At 43.9% G+C, this 15,069-nt stretch overlaps 1 pseudogene across 1 annotated transcript; it reads left to right on the forward strand.

Moving 5' to 3' along the window:
* The first annotated feature begins 14,250 nt into the window (after nt 1-14,250).
* On the forward strand, nt 14,251-14,785 carry LOC308344589 (ferritin light chain-like; annotated as a pseudogene). The gene has a single exon. The product of its transcript is annotated as a ferritin light chain-like (transcript).
* The last annotated feature ends 284 nt before the right edge of the window (nt 14,786-15,069 follow it).

Genomic DNA, 15,069 nt, shown 5'->3' on the forward strand with positions numbered 1-15,069 from the left:
CCAAGGTCAAGAGTTGCATGGTCTGCCAACTGAGACAGCCAGGAGCCCCACTCAAATTTTTTAAATGCTAAGGGGACGAGCCACGAAAGACTGTGGACTCTGAGAAATCAACTGAGGGTTTTGGAGGGGAGGGGCGTGACAGGTTGGGAGGGCCTGATGGTGGGGACTGAGGAGGGCACGTATTGCGTGGAGCACTGGGTGTGGTACATAAACAATGAATCTTGGAACACTGAAAAAATTAAATTAAATTTAAAAAATGCTAAGTGAATGGAGGGTATTCATATGTGCCGAAAAAAAATTATGAAGAACTTTTTTATGTTCAAATTCTTTTGAACTGAAGAATGGTGATTTTTTCGCAAGGTGCTCCTCAGGATGGGTTTGGAACCACTGGGCTTGGATAACTGGAGGAGAGCGAGGTTTTGAGACTCGGATCAGAAAACCTGGCTTCAGACACAGTACAGTCTCTTTCTCTTCCTTGTTCTCCTTTGTGAATATGAAATTCTACCAATCCCTGCTTCTCTTTCTTCTCCCTGGTTTTGAGATGAATTGAGCTCCTTTTCCAGCTCCTTTTCCAGAGCGGCTTTTTGGAAGCTTGAGCTGTTCCCTGCCTCAAGGTGGATGGGTTCAGAGGTGAGGCGGCCCTTTGGGAAGGGAGTGGTGGTCGCTTTCTCATCAGCCATTGTGGGTGACACAGACTTTTGGATCAAGATGTACTCAGGAGTAACTCAGGGGAAATTCTCTACCAAATCTCATGTTCCCGGCACCAGAACCAAAAGAAAAATATTTTTAAGAACGCTTTCTCCTGGATCCTCTGTTCATCTCCAAAAATGTGGTTATTATGCCCCAGCTAGCCTTATCCATAGGCAGAGTAGGTAATTCTTCATTAAAAAATGACAACCCATACATAAGTCCTGGGGATGTAATGTATAGCATGAAGATTATAGTTAATAATATGGCATTGTATGTTTGGAAGGTGCTAAGAGTAGATCTTCAAAGTTGTCATCACAAGAAAAATAATTTTGTAACTATTTGTGGGGACAGATGTTAACTAGGTTTATCGTGGTAAGTTTCACAATAATACAAATATTGAATCATTATGTTGTATACCTGAAAAACTAAAAGGTTATGTATGTGGCAGTTATATTTCAATTAAAAACAAATACACAACAACAACAAACCCTGTCATGTGAGGGGAAAAGCTACCTTCACATCTGGGCGGACTGTGGGCTAATTATGCTAACGATCATTCCTGTTCGTCCAGTTCCTGCCTTTCTCCAATGTACTGTAGTACCTATTTGCACTTATACCAGCAGATGCGTTAGAGAAAAGAGAAAAAGCCCAGAAAATTAATTCAGCCTTGCTGATGTTTAACGAGGAGTGGAATGACTATAGGTCATGTCCAGATTCTTGTTTTTTTGAACCTTAGTTACCGTCCGTCTCTTCTTGCTTTTCTCATCTTTTAAATATTTCCTTCATCTTTTCTCAGAAACGTTTCCTTGCGTTCTAAAATCACAGACTCGTAGAGCTAGAAGATCAGGAGACTCCCCAGTATCTGGTTTGATTTCCCCTGGAGGGAAAACTGAGGCTCAGAGAGGTGAAACGGTTTGCCCACAGCAGTTGGAAAGCAGCTCTTTGACCCATGGCCCTAAATTCTTCCTCCTGTGTAATGCTGCCTTGCCTCTCTCAGAGAATAACAAGGAGAAAGAAGACTCCGGTGCTTGCAGAGGAAGGAAAAAAGTCTCTTTTATCTGGAAAAAAACCAATAACAATATCACATATGCATTTGCGCTTTCAAAAATATTTATTTTCTGAGCTACACCCATATAAAAGAATAAAAGAGAAATCCCAATTAAACTAGAAAATAAAAATACTTCAGATATAAATTTATCATTAGATTTCTGACTTGTTTCTCCAGTTAACTAATTAGCTGCCCCATATTTCTTAAGGACAAGGCTCTAATAATGTCCTCCTAATCACACTCTATTGAGCAGTGGGCACCCTCAGCCCTGGATGAATTAATTCGAGAGGCTTAGAACTCTCTTTCATGCCGTACTTGTTTCTTTACTTTCTTTTCATGGATTTGGTTCACTCTTTTTCTTCTTCTACATTTTCAGGTGTTTGAAAGGTACCCACTCCAGTGTCTCTTTGTTTAGGTATGCTATAAAAATTAAAGTTGACACAAAAATGAAAGATCAAATAGATTATACTCAATAGAAATATTCCTAGGGAGGGCTGCTTCCAATTCGGTCCTTAAGTCTAAGTTGAGAACGTAGGACCTATGGCTCAAAGGGGTTGACAGAGAAGGGCTGGAGAGTCATTGCTCACAGTATAATGGGGTTCGTAGAGACCCAGAGCGCCTTCTTAGTACCCTGCAGAAGAGCCGGCTTGTGTACAAATGGAAAGTATCCCCCAAACATTCAACAAGAGAATCCCGAAACCATGTGGTTAGCCTAAAGCCCTCCCTTTGTTTAGCCTGCATGGCCCTCATGCCTTGACCTCATCTGCTTCTCCTAGGCTCCTGGCGGACCACTGTCCTCTCATTCACCATGCTCCGGCCCAGCTGTTTTTCCATTCTACTCCTTGAATTCCGCCTGCTCTTCTCTGCTTGGGGGCCCTGGCGCTGCCCTCCCCTGTGTCCTTGACCTGGGATGCTCTCCCTTCTCAGGACTGGCTCCTCATCCCCAGAGGAAGTCTTTCGGAAGCACTTAACCTGCAGGAAGCACTGCCTCTATCCAGTTCACTTCCAGCCCATTGTCCTATTTGTTTCCCTTATAGTACCTCCTGAAATTGATTTCATGATCTGAAATTATCGACTTAAGTTTTAACTGTTTGTTGTCTGTGCCATTCCCCTCTTCCAAGAAGAGGGGAATCTGCTTGTCTCGTTCACCCTGAGTGTCCCCAGCATCTCGGATAGCACCTGGCATGTTGTAGACACTTGACGAGTATTTGTTGAATATCTGAATTAATGAATCCAACAAGCTGGAGGATTGTGGATTATTGTTCAGATAACAATGGGCTGTGCAATTACAATGTCAGCCAGACTCAGAATTGCCTGCCAGGCTCGAAACCTCCAAGGACATCCATGTGGGAAGTAAGACACGTAGACTCCTCAGCCTAAGCCTGCTTCTCATTGGAACTTTGTCTAAACCTGAGCTGTACCCTGATGGCTCTTTGTACTGTTTCTATCACATATCAGGTTAAATTCCTCAATCAAAAAAAGCCCAAGCTGTATCGGGGGGTGTGATGCACCTATTAAGGATGGGTTCTGAGGACACAGAGATGAGGAAGGCTCTATCCCTTTCCTGAAAGATCTTGTAGTCTAACAGGGGGAAGACATGAGGGGCTTCATTGTTTGTAAATGGCCTAGACCAGGCAGTTTCATTAGCACATGAAGCAGTCTTAGTAGTGCTGTACTACGATACAAGATGTTGACAAGTTTCCCGAATCTGTCACCTTTTCAAGCCTAGGACACTTTAGATTCCGCTAATGTGTCCAGTGTTTCAAAACTAATTATGATTTTTTTTTTAAACCTACCCACTACTGAGCTCCTATTATATGCTAGACCTTGCCCTGGGCATTTTTTTTTTTTACACTTTTTCTCCCAAGGTAATTCCAAAGTTGTTATACTCATTTTTACCTATGATGACACTGAAACTCAGGAAAATTCAGTATCTTGTTCAAGGTCACACAACTAGAAAGCAAAAGCTGTGAATCACATCCAGGTGTTTCTAATGCCAGAGCTCAGGTTCCCCATGCTACGCTAGAGGCTCTTGTTTCAAATATTGCAGGATGCAGTTCCCCCACTTTTCACCGACCCTGGATCTCTTCCCAATTTCCCTTCTCTGCTCATGTCAAAGAACATCTTAATACATACCAGGTCACAATTTCGTAGACCCAGTCCATCTTTTCACAAAAAGGGTGCAGTCCATTGTACTGATAGAACCATTAGAGAAGGCTGTAGGAGGGTTTTTTTTTTTAATTAATTAATTTATTTATTAGACACAGAGAGAGAAATCACAACTAGGCAGAGAGGCAGGCAGAGAGAGAGAGAGAGAGAAGCAGGCTCCCCGCTGAGCAGCTGAGCAGAGAGCCTGATACGGGGCTCGATCCCAGGACCCTGAGATCATGAACTGAGCTGAAGGCAGAAGCTTAACCCACTGAGCCACCCAGGTGCCCCGAAGGCTGTAGGAGTTCTAAGGCTACTTAGAAGACATGGGGTAAAAATGACACTAAATAATCCATTGGAGATGTGACTGACACAGACCCATAATGGGCTCAGCTTCTGCTTCCCCTTTTGTAACCACAGAGCCTTTCAGGGTGACATCATTTATCCCCTACATCTGTCCAGATTCTTCTCATCTCTTGCCTTAGCATAGGTATTTTTGGTCCTTAACAGTTACCCAGAAAGTATTCACCGATGAAAAGTAGCCGTATCTTCCAAGGGGTGTGACTTCCCCCAATGAATGGGCAAGTACTGAGCGCTTGTTTCCCGGTGAAGCCAAACTCTTCTCCACTTCAGGGATGCGATTCCACTCCTCCCAGCCCCCGTGGATATGATTTTCATAATTTACTTGGAAAAATTGTGATTTTACTCCTTCTCATTAAGTCTTATAAATATTGTGATTTGCATGTCACATCCCCCAGCGAGTTTCCCCTTTGTAAACTCTAAGCTGTTTGGACAGGTGCAGAAATAGGCAGGAAGGTTGGAGTTGGTGGGAATGAAGACAGTCACTCCCTCTCCCTTCCCCATGCCAGTACCATCGGGCCACAGGCAGGGCACTGCTGAGAACATACAAGCACAGGGAGGAAAACTTGTAAGAGTAATTACTATTCTGCTGAGGAAATAAAATTGAATTTCCTTAAAACCCCCTTGGAGCATCCGGCAAATACTAAATTGTCTTTCAGCCTCTTGAGTCTGAACTAGTTTTGCAGGTATGTGTGACAACAGATTTCAAAACAAGGGCTTTTAGAGGAAACAGGTCTCTAACAAGCCGCTCTCCTCTCTAAACACGCTTCTAAAAAGGCATATGCCAACAGAGGAAGGGGGGAAGATTGGGGATGAGGAACTGGGAAACAGTGGAAGAGAAAATGAGGGGAGATGAAGAGGGAGGAGAGGAGATAGGGAGAGTCAGAAACAAAGGACACATTGGAGTTTAAGGGTTCGGCTTCCCTTTCTCTTTCGTTAGCACAAGTAATGGGGCGACCCATGGGTTTTAAATCCACTTAAGCTCTTCTTGGGAGCTGGTGGTGGCCCGAGGCACAGGCTGACTCTCAGAGGAGAGCCTGGCAGGGATGGAGGCAGAAGTCAGACAGCGAGGTTCTGACACGTGAGCGGTCGGGTGATGTCAACAACAGCTGATCTGTCATAAGACCTTAGGAAGAAAACCAATGAGAACTTTGTTTCAGAGCAGCGAGGGCCCGGCCAGCTCCCTGCTAGGTGCTTAGAAACAGATTGACTGGCATAATGGAGTGGTTTTGTAATCTGTCATAATACCATAAGCCACAGACCCACAGACTTTGACCCCTCACAGGTATAATAAGCTCCTTTATTCAGCCGCACATGCTCTTCCTATGGGGAGGGAGGAAGGGGGCCCTTCTTCTAATTACATATCCACAGCAGATGTTTTGCTAGAGAACAAAGCATTGTATTCATTAGCAACAATCTTATAAACCAGATTCTTTTTACTGGCCCATCAACTAATTGACAGTTAAGAATTCGTATTAATAACATGCTGCAGCCAGGCATGGCTTAAGCTGACAGTTTTATTAAAAATGTAGGCAAGGTGTACAAGCTGCCATGACCATCGGTCCTCCCGGAGGAATCCCGCTTACAAAGGGTCTTAACGTGCCTGTGAAGCCATGTCACCCCAGCCGAAAATTGTTCTCTCGGGTCCAAGCCTCCGAGTCAGCAGAGTTCCTCGCTTGGGTGATTTTTTTTGTTGTTCTTCCCTTTGCCGACACTTCTGAACAGGGAAGTGATTTCGTCTATGTTTTCTTAAAATCTTGTTGGTATGGTTCACTTGTTCTGGACCAAAGTACCTGGGTGGTGAATTATTCTGAGTCTTCCTTCCTTCTTTTCTGTGTCCTCTTGTTGAAAATGTTACCTTGGGTATAAAAAGAACTATTTCTCAAGTCATTAGCAACTCCATCCAAAGTTCCGTGGTGGTAGAAACAGAGAAATCCCACACTTACCCTATCTCTGCCTTTTTCCAGTCTCTGCCTTTGAGCCTTCACCCATTTTCCAAGACCCAGTTTAAACACTCCCTCCTCCGTGACATCTCCAATATCCTTCATGGACGGAAACCAAGTATTTTCCTCTTCTACGTTCCCAGCATGTGCACCCAACTTGTCTCATGCCCTTGACTCACTGACCATCACCCCCTTGGCACACAGCCTGTCCCATGTATGCCCTTACCCTTATCCTCCTTCCCGTGATCCTTTGCCTAAAGTAAATACTTACTATTTGCTGGGTCTGATTGAATTTATTCTTTACTGCTTGCTCTCATCTCAGTCTGTCAGTCTGTAAACGCTCTTTCGACCTCTGTTGTCTTTATAACCGTCTCTAGAATCTAGTCCTTTTCTGTGGCAAGACTCACATACCTCTTCTCGTCTCCCTACTTCGGTCTCAGCCTCCTTGACTTGGAGCCTTTTTTTTGTTTTTTTAAAAGATTTTATTTATTTATTTGACAGAGAGAGAAAGATCACAAGTAAGCAGAAAGAGAGGGGGAAGCAGGCTCCCCGCCGAGCAGAGAGCCCGATGCGGGGCTGGATCCCAGGACTCTAAGATCATGACCTGAGCCGAAGGCAGAGGCTTTAACTCACTGAGCCACCCAGGCACCCCGAGATGGAGCTTTCTAAGACATGCATACGTCACTCCTCTGCTCTCAGTCCTTCCACTAGTCTTCCTTCTGTCATTCATCCCCCCAGACACTTACAGAGCCTGCACCATGTGCCATGCCCCGCGCTGGGAGCTGGGAGTTCAGCAGTGAACAAACCCTCCGAAATCCTGTGCTCGGGGAGCTCACACCCCGGTGGGAAGAATCACAATACCGAACAAGAATACCGTATGTCAGATGGCAACAAGTGCTACAGGAGAAGGAGAAAGAGGGACGGACAGGAATGAGAGATGGGAAGGTGCTATCCTGGGTCAGTCAGGAAAGGCTTCTGCACTAGGGTGACTCGGAGAGGGGGCCTGGTGAAGGGAGGGGGCAAGCCAAGTGGGAACCTCAGGGGAGAGCTCTCCAGGCCTAGGGAACACAGGGAAGGAGGTCATCTGGTGGGAAGGGGCACACCAGTGTGGTTGAACAGAACGAGGCTCAAGTAGGAGGGTGGGTAGATAATGTTGGACCTTGGGGGCATTTTGGGGACTTTGGGTTTTACTCTGAATGAGGAGAGCTTTGAAGGTTTCAGCAGAGGGCTTTGATTTAACTCGTATTGTGGGCTTTTGCTTTTTTTTTTTTAAGATTTTATTTATTTGAGAGAGAGAGAACCAAAGAGAGAGCATAAGCAGGGGGGGGAGGGGAAGAAGCAGGCTCCCCGTGGAGCAGGGAGTCGGATTTGGGACTGGATCCCAGGACCCTGAGAGATCATGACCTGAGCAGAAGCCAGACGCTTAATTAACTGAGCCGCCCACGCACCCCCTGATTTAACTTCAGTTTGTACAAGCTCCCCCGGTCTGCTCTGTTGTGTGGAGTACTAGGGAGCACTGGGTACAGACAGAGGTAGGGACACCTGGTCAGAGGCTTATGCCGCCATCCGACCGAGAGATGGCAGCCACCTGGACCAAGGTGGATCCTGCAGGTGGTGGGAAGAGGCTGCACTGGGTGTTTCTGAAGGTAGAGCCAAAAGGAGCATTTGCTGGTGGTATGCATGGAAGGAGAGAGAGAGAGGGACGGGAGGAGAGGAATCAAAGGGGACTTCAAGTTTTAAATGTTATTATTTATTTTGAGTTACTGGAAGCATGGCTTAGGATGAAGACAATGGGTTTTCCACTCTAGGACTCTCTTTGGCCCACCTCTATGTGGTGTTCCCTGCCTCCCTCTTTCTGTGTTCTGTGCTCTATTCCCACTCCGCCCTCACATTCTTTCAGATGCCTGGGTCTTTTTTCATGCTAATCCCTCCTACTGGGCAGCCAACGTGTGGACATCTGTCCACCAGGCAAACTCCTACTCCTTCTTTAAGACCTCTAAAATGACGCATCTTCTGTGAGGTCTGCTTGCACACATGCACATGCATGCACACACTCACATAACCCTAAGCAGGTGCATCCACACCCAGGTATCTTTCCCATGGCTCTTTATTATTACTTCTGTGGTACTTGGCTTGCTTATTCGGATTTCCTGCATCTGGGGCCTCCTGGAGAAAGCATGCTTCCAGAGGGGGAACCCTACCATGTTTATCCCTCCAACCTACTGCATGCAGTAAGTGAAAAGAGGTGGGGCTTCATTAATTGTTTACTAACCTAGTGAATGAACAAAATCATGGAGGGATGTGCCTCTCCCTTAAATCTCTCCATCTCCACCCCTGCCCTTGCACAAAATGTTTGGGTTCCTCCCCCCAGCCTGTAACCGCATGACCATTCGTGCTACCTGGCAGGGCTGGGATGAAGGGACTTGATGAATAAGCACTGATTTGGTTGGGAAAGGCAGGAATAAAATTTCTTTTGCACTTAAGTATGCACTTAGGACTGCTTTAACTGTCCCCCAAATTAGGCTGCGTTGCAAGGAATGACAGCTTTCAAGTTCACTCCCAGGGAAATCTCACAGGTCTTGGAACAGAAAGACTCATGGACCCAATTAAATAAAAAGATGTATTGAATCTATTTAAAACACAAGATGGAAAGCAGGGGGACAGAGATGGGGTTAGTTAACACCCTTTTGGTAGGGTGCCACCCCACCTTCATACACCTTTTGTAGGGGGCAAGCAGCATGGAAGGAAGATGATCTTTCTCTCTCTGCTTATGTTGTCCTTAGGCAGATGAGGGTTGGGGTTGCACAAGGTGGGGTGGGTCAGCAGAAAGAAGGTGCCTGGAACTACCACATGCTTGCCTTATGGGAAAGACGCTTGGCAAGTAGATCTGCACAGACCCGTAGCTTGCCAATTAGCGCGCTGAATAGTTACGTGGTTTTTTTTAAAGATTTTTTTATTTATTTGACTGAGAGAGACACAGTGAGAGGGAACACAAGAGTGGGAGAGGGAGAAGCAAGCTTCCCACTGAGCAGCGAGCTCAATGCAGGGCTCGATCCCAGGACCCTGGGATCATGACCTGAGTCAAAGGCAGATGCTTAAAGATTGAGCCACCCGGGCGCCCCACAGCTCTGGATTTTATTTGCATTTCTGGGTCAGAGCATCCATGATGCCATAAAGAATAAAACCAAGATCAGTGGCAGGTGGTTGATTTTATAACTGTCAGCCTTCACGTAGCATAACCCATACTCCATGACATGTCTTTCCATCCTTTCCTGTCTAGAAGTAACACTCTTGTTGTTCTGTCCTTTTAAATATATAGCATATTTTCCAGGTTACCAATTTACTTACTACCTAATACTGAGCACATGTTATGAATTCTCACTATGTTTTGTAGTCTCTTTGCTCACTCATCTACATTTAACAGATGCTGGGAGTTCCAGCTCTCATACCTACTCATTTACTTTCTGTCTATGCGGATCCATTCTTATGAGTTTTATCTATCTTAGGTGTTTTGCTTTCTTTTATAGCAGAATTGGATATTCTTTCTTTTTTTTTTTTAGATATTTATTTATTTGAGAGAAAGTGAGAATGTGAGAGAGAGAGAGAGAGAGAGAGAGCAAGCATGAGTGGAGGGTTGAGGGGAGTGGCAAAGAGAGAGAGAGGGAGAAGCAGACTCCCTGCAAGGCAGGGAACCTGACACAGGACTCGATTCCAGAATTCTGGAATCATGACATGAGCAGATGCTTAATGGACTGAGCCACCCAGGTGTCCCAGAATTGGATATTCTTTTTTTTTTAAGATTTTACTTATTTATTTGACAGAGAGAGACACAGTGAGAGAGGGAACACAAGCAGGGGGAGTGGGAGAGGGAGAAGCAGGCTTCCTGCTGAACAGGGAGCCCAAGGTGGGGCTCGATCCCAAGACCCTGGGATCATGACCTGAGCCAAAGGCCTAAACGACTGAGTCACACAGGCACTCCAGATATTCTTAAATAATACAGCAAACACACGCGCTTACAGGCTGGAAAAGAGAGATTCTAAAATGCCAGTTTTAGTGTATCTGTGCCCCTAATACAACACCTAGGGAGGTAATTATACCCAGTAAGTTATGCCTCTCACTCCCTATGGCGCATTCCCATGATTGGCTTCCAGAAAAACATGTTTAAGGGCAAAAGAAAAATGAAAGTCATAAGAACCTCTGGGATCATTAATTATGGAAACCCATGCTGGCTGGTTAATAATCATAATAGTTAATTGGAAAATTTTGTTTCCACTCACTTTGTAACTCAAAATCTTTTTTTTTTTTCTTTTCCTGCTTACTTCCTGATGGTCCTAAACTGTTTCCAAAATGGTATTGCTTAGCTGAAAGGAAGGGAGACCAAGGGCAGTGATGAATATTTGCATGCATGGATTATATGTATGTCTGTGTTTATAGATTCACTCTGATGTTTTTTATTGTGCAATTTGCTTTTTAAAAATAATTTTTTTGAGGTATACTTCACACACAATAAAACACACCCATTTAAGGGTGCAATTCAATGGGTTTGGACAAATGTTTTCTCCTATATAAACACCACAATCAAGACAGAGAACACTTCTGTCATTCCCCCCAATTTTCTCATCCCAGCGGCAATTTGACACAAAAGGTAAAAGGCTCTAAAATGTCCATTTTTAAAGGATTTCATTTTCCTTAAACCCCAATACTTGCCTCCGTGAGCAAATTGAGATAAATTTAGAAAAACCTCACCTAGTGGTTTCTTTCCAATAGGCGCTGGACAACACTTATCCAATTCACGGGTTTTTGCTATTGGTGTCAGGAGAATAGGGTTTTTAGTCACTGATGTCAGTCTGGTCTTCTGCCATCATCTTGAGAAATGGCCCAACCATGGTTCCAGCCTGAATTCTTCCTACTTCTGGACCCTCAGCCATGGTCTGACAGAATGCAGAGCTGCCTTTTAAATGCACCACATTTAACACAAAACAGAATGCAAACTCTATGCATTTGTTTATATGAATTCCCGGTCTGTAAAGCCCTTTCCAGGGACCAGCTCAAGCCCTGCCTCTCTGAGAAGACTTTCCCAGCCCACCGACACTTTTCAAGATCCTCTTCCATCCAGAGCATCCATATTATGTGCTGTTCAGCACCCATGGTTACCGTCATCAGTTTAGTGTTCTGAGGGTGTCTGTCTCCTCCATACCTGGGCTGTGGACTCCTCAAGGACAGGAACTTTCTTCTCAATAGCAGTGTCCAGTGCCCAGTGAATGATCAGTGAATGACTGAGCTCATGAGATTTCCTTTGGTAGAATACATCACATGAGAACAGGTCTCAGAACCCTTCTTGACTCACAACAGATAACTGGATTTTTATCCCATGTCCAACCTAGCCAACAACCTCAAAGGGACACCATGGGAGTGCTGGGTCCTGCACTTGAATGTAGAAGCCATTCTGCCTCAAGGAAACCTGATGTGTAACCATCCAAACTTACAGAGTATATAAAGCATGTGCATTTTTTGGAGAGTAGGAGGAGTGTTGCAGGAAGGAGAGGGAAGGGAAAATATCCATGATTACTTTTCTTACAAATATTGTTTCACTGTATGGGAAGCAGTCATCACCTGGCTCCCTGAGTGCTTGATTCCTTCCTCCTTTGGTCTCTTTAGTTCCCTTAATCATGCATCCTCATTGTCTCCAATTTCTTCAAACTTCTCCCTCATGCCATGAACAATTCCAGTTTTCTTGAATTAAAAAGAAAAAAGAAAAACTATGTTTATCTCTCTGAGATCCTCCATCTCCCACAGCTGCGACTATACCTTCTTCCTTCCTTTCTCACCCAGTTTTCAGAGTCACCTACCTTCATTGTCTTCACTTTCTCTGTCTTTTCACTCCTAAGCTTGCTCTAGCCTGACATCATCTACTCACATTTCTCTTGCAAAGTCTGCTGAACTCGTAATTGCCAGGACAAAAGATCAATTTTCAGTACTATCTTTGTTTCATTCACAGGGCTGATCATTCTTTTTCTCTCTCTTTCTTCCATTTTCTTCCAATTCTCCCCAAGTTTTTCAGTCTCTTTCTTGTGAGCCTCTTTGTTTTTATCTTATCTTCCAAAATATTGCCATTACTCACAATTCTCCCCCTGGCCTGTTTTTCTTTTCCTTTAGACAATCTCTTTTCCCAGTTGCATGTATTTCCAAACTTGAACTGTTTCCCGTATGATGATAACAGTGGAATGTGGTTTTCCAGCCCAGCCCAGATTTTTCATCCAAGATTTAAGCATTGTCTATCAAATCTTCAAAGTCAACATGCCCCAATTCTACTCATGCTGTTTAAACGGCACCACTATCTCTGACCCAAGTCAGAAACCTGGGTAAGTAACATCTTGACTTAGCTCTCTGCTTTCCTCCCACCCTTCATTCATGCAGGTCGCACTCCTGGTAGAGTAAATATCTTTTCTCTCAGATTTCCCATATAATGTACGTTGGAGTTGCATTTTACTTGGCAAGGACTGGGTCCCAAAGGCAATGGGCGCAATAACAATTGGGAGAGTTAAAATCAAACTGAAAGATTTTTGTTTTGGTCTATGAAGGATTAAATGCTACAGGAATGTCCATTCTACCATAAACTACTAGAAAACCGGATAACATATTTGAAACAACAGTGTCCAGACATTGGGCAACAGGTCATGCGAGATTGTAATCCCTGAGAAAAGGTAAAGAAACAAGGGAAGACTTACCAGTACTATAGCTCATTGTCTGGAGGCAAATTCTAGGCTGTAGGGCAAGAAGAAAAAACTAAACAGAGCCTGTTGATCTTGCTGAGTTGAAAGGCAGAGATCCGAGTTTGGGGAATCTGAGGTGTAGAATACAAAAGTCAAGGGAGGTGAACTTCAGAGAGCTACATAGGAGTTCCTTTGAGTCTTTGGCTGAGTACTGATCTGAGCATATATAAGAGGAAACTCCCCAGGCCTGGAAATAAACCACTCTAAAAACAGTAGGATAATAAAATGCTCAAAGTTCACGCAGGGATGAGAGTAGTTTGCATTTCTGCCAGCCGGAATAGAGGCCTCATATTAGATAAAGCACTTGTTCTTATATCGGGCTTAACTTAGTTCTAGAGTAAAGGGTCCTCTACCGTGCAATTCTTCTAGCGATGAATTCTTTCAGCTTTTCTCGGTCTAAAAGCATTTTATTTTGTTTTGTTTTCTGAAAGATATTTTGCTGGGTATAGAATTGTGGGCTGACAGGTTTTTGTTTTTTTAAAGTGTTGTTCCACTATTTTACTGCCAATGAAAAGTCTGTTCTCATTTTAATGAGAACATCTATATATAATGTGTATTTTTTTCTTTCCTGCTTCTAAGGTATTGAAAGCAATTTGAGTATGATGTGCCTTGGAGTAGTTTTTTTCATGTTTCTTGTGCTTGGGGTTTATAAATTTCTTGGACCTGAATTCATAGTTTACAAGAAATTTTGAAAAATTTTCAGCCATTATTTCTCCAAGTGTTTTTCTGTTCCCCTTTCCTTTCTTTGGAGGCTCAAATTGTTATATGTTAATCATCATATCAATATGTAATGTAAATATAATATATTCATATTTTGTAAATATGTCTATATTATATTATTATATTAATATAATAATAATATAGTAATATAATATGTATACAAAGCTGCTTTGAGTTGTCCCACAGATCACTAAGGCACTGTTTAATTTTACATTTCTTTTTTCTCTATTTCATTTTGAATATTTTCTTCAATCTCACTAATTTGCAAAGTTGAATTTGCTATTATCTTATCCAGTGTATATTTTATCTCAGACAGTATAGGTTTATTCTCTAGATTTTTGTTTTAAAAAATATTTTCTGGCAGTGCACCCAGCAGTTCCAGGGATCTGTCTCTCGCTTCAACAGTATTTGGATGGAACAGAGCCAGGAATGCTCCTTCCACCAGCCTCCAAACACCCTCCAAACTTTTTTCTAGTTGCAACTTTTGGAGCCATCTTTTCAGCCACTGTCTGCCTCCAGGTCCAGCCAATACCCTATTTTGAACTTAGCTTCTTATTACAGATCAACCATGAGCTCCCAGATTTGTCAGAATTATTCCACTGAGGTGGAGGCTGCTGTCAGCCACCCGGTCAACGTCCATGTGTGGGCCTCCTATACTTACCTCTCTCTGGGCTTCTATTTCAACTGTGAAGATGTGGCTCTGGAGGGCGTGGGCCCCTTCTTCTACAAGTTGGCTGAGAAGAAGCGAGAGGATGCTGAGCATCTCTTGAAGATGCAAAACGATGGTGGTGGTGGTGCCCTCTTCCAGGATGTGCAGAAGCCATCCTAAGCTGAGTTGGGTAAAACCCAGGATGTCATGGATGTTGCCCTGGTTCTGGAGAAGAATCTGAACCAGGCCCTTTTAGAGCTGCGTTCTCTGGGCTCTGCCCACACAGACCCCCATCTCTGTGACTTCTTAGAGAACCACTTCCTGGGTGAGGAGGTAAAATTCATCAAGAAGATGGACAACCACCTGTCTAACCTTTGCTGGGCTGGGTGAGTATCTCTTTGAAAGGCTCTCCCTCAAGCACAACTAAGAGCCTCTAGAGCCCAGCGGCCTTTGAGGGGCCCCTCAGGCATCTCCCTGGTGCCAGCGCTTCTGCCTGAGCCTCTTCCTGTAGCTACTAGGCATCTTTTTAACCACCCTGGAGCCCTCTCCCAAGCCATGGACCAAATGGAAACAATAAAGCCTTTTGCAGCAGCTGGTAAAAAAAAAAATCTTCCTTGTTTCTACTTAACGTTTTGAACATACGGAAAATACCATTTTAATACTGTCTGCTAATTCCAACATCTATACCAGGTCTGGATTGGCTTCAATTAGTTGATTGTCGTCTCTGCACAATGAAAC

This window comes from Martes martes, assembly GCF_963455335.1.
Source record: "Martes martes genome assembly, chromosome: 6".
In the NCBI taxonomy this organism is placed as follows: domain Eukaryota; kingdom Metazoa; phylum Chordata; class Mammalia; order Carnivora; family Mustelidae; genus Martes; species Martes martes.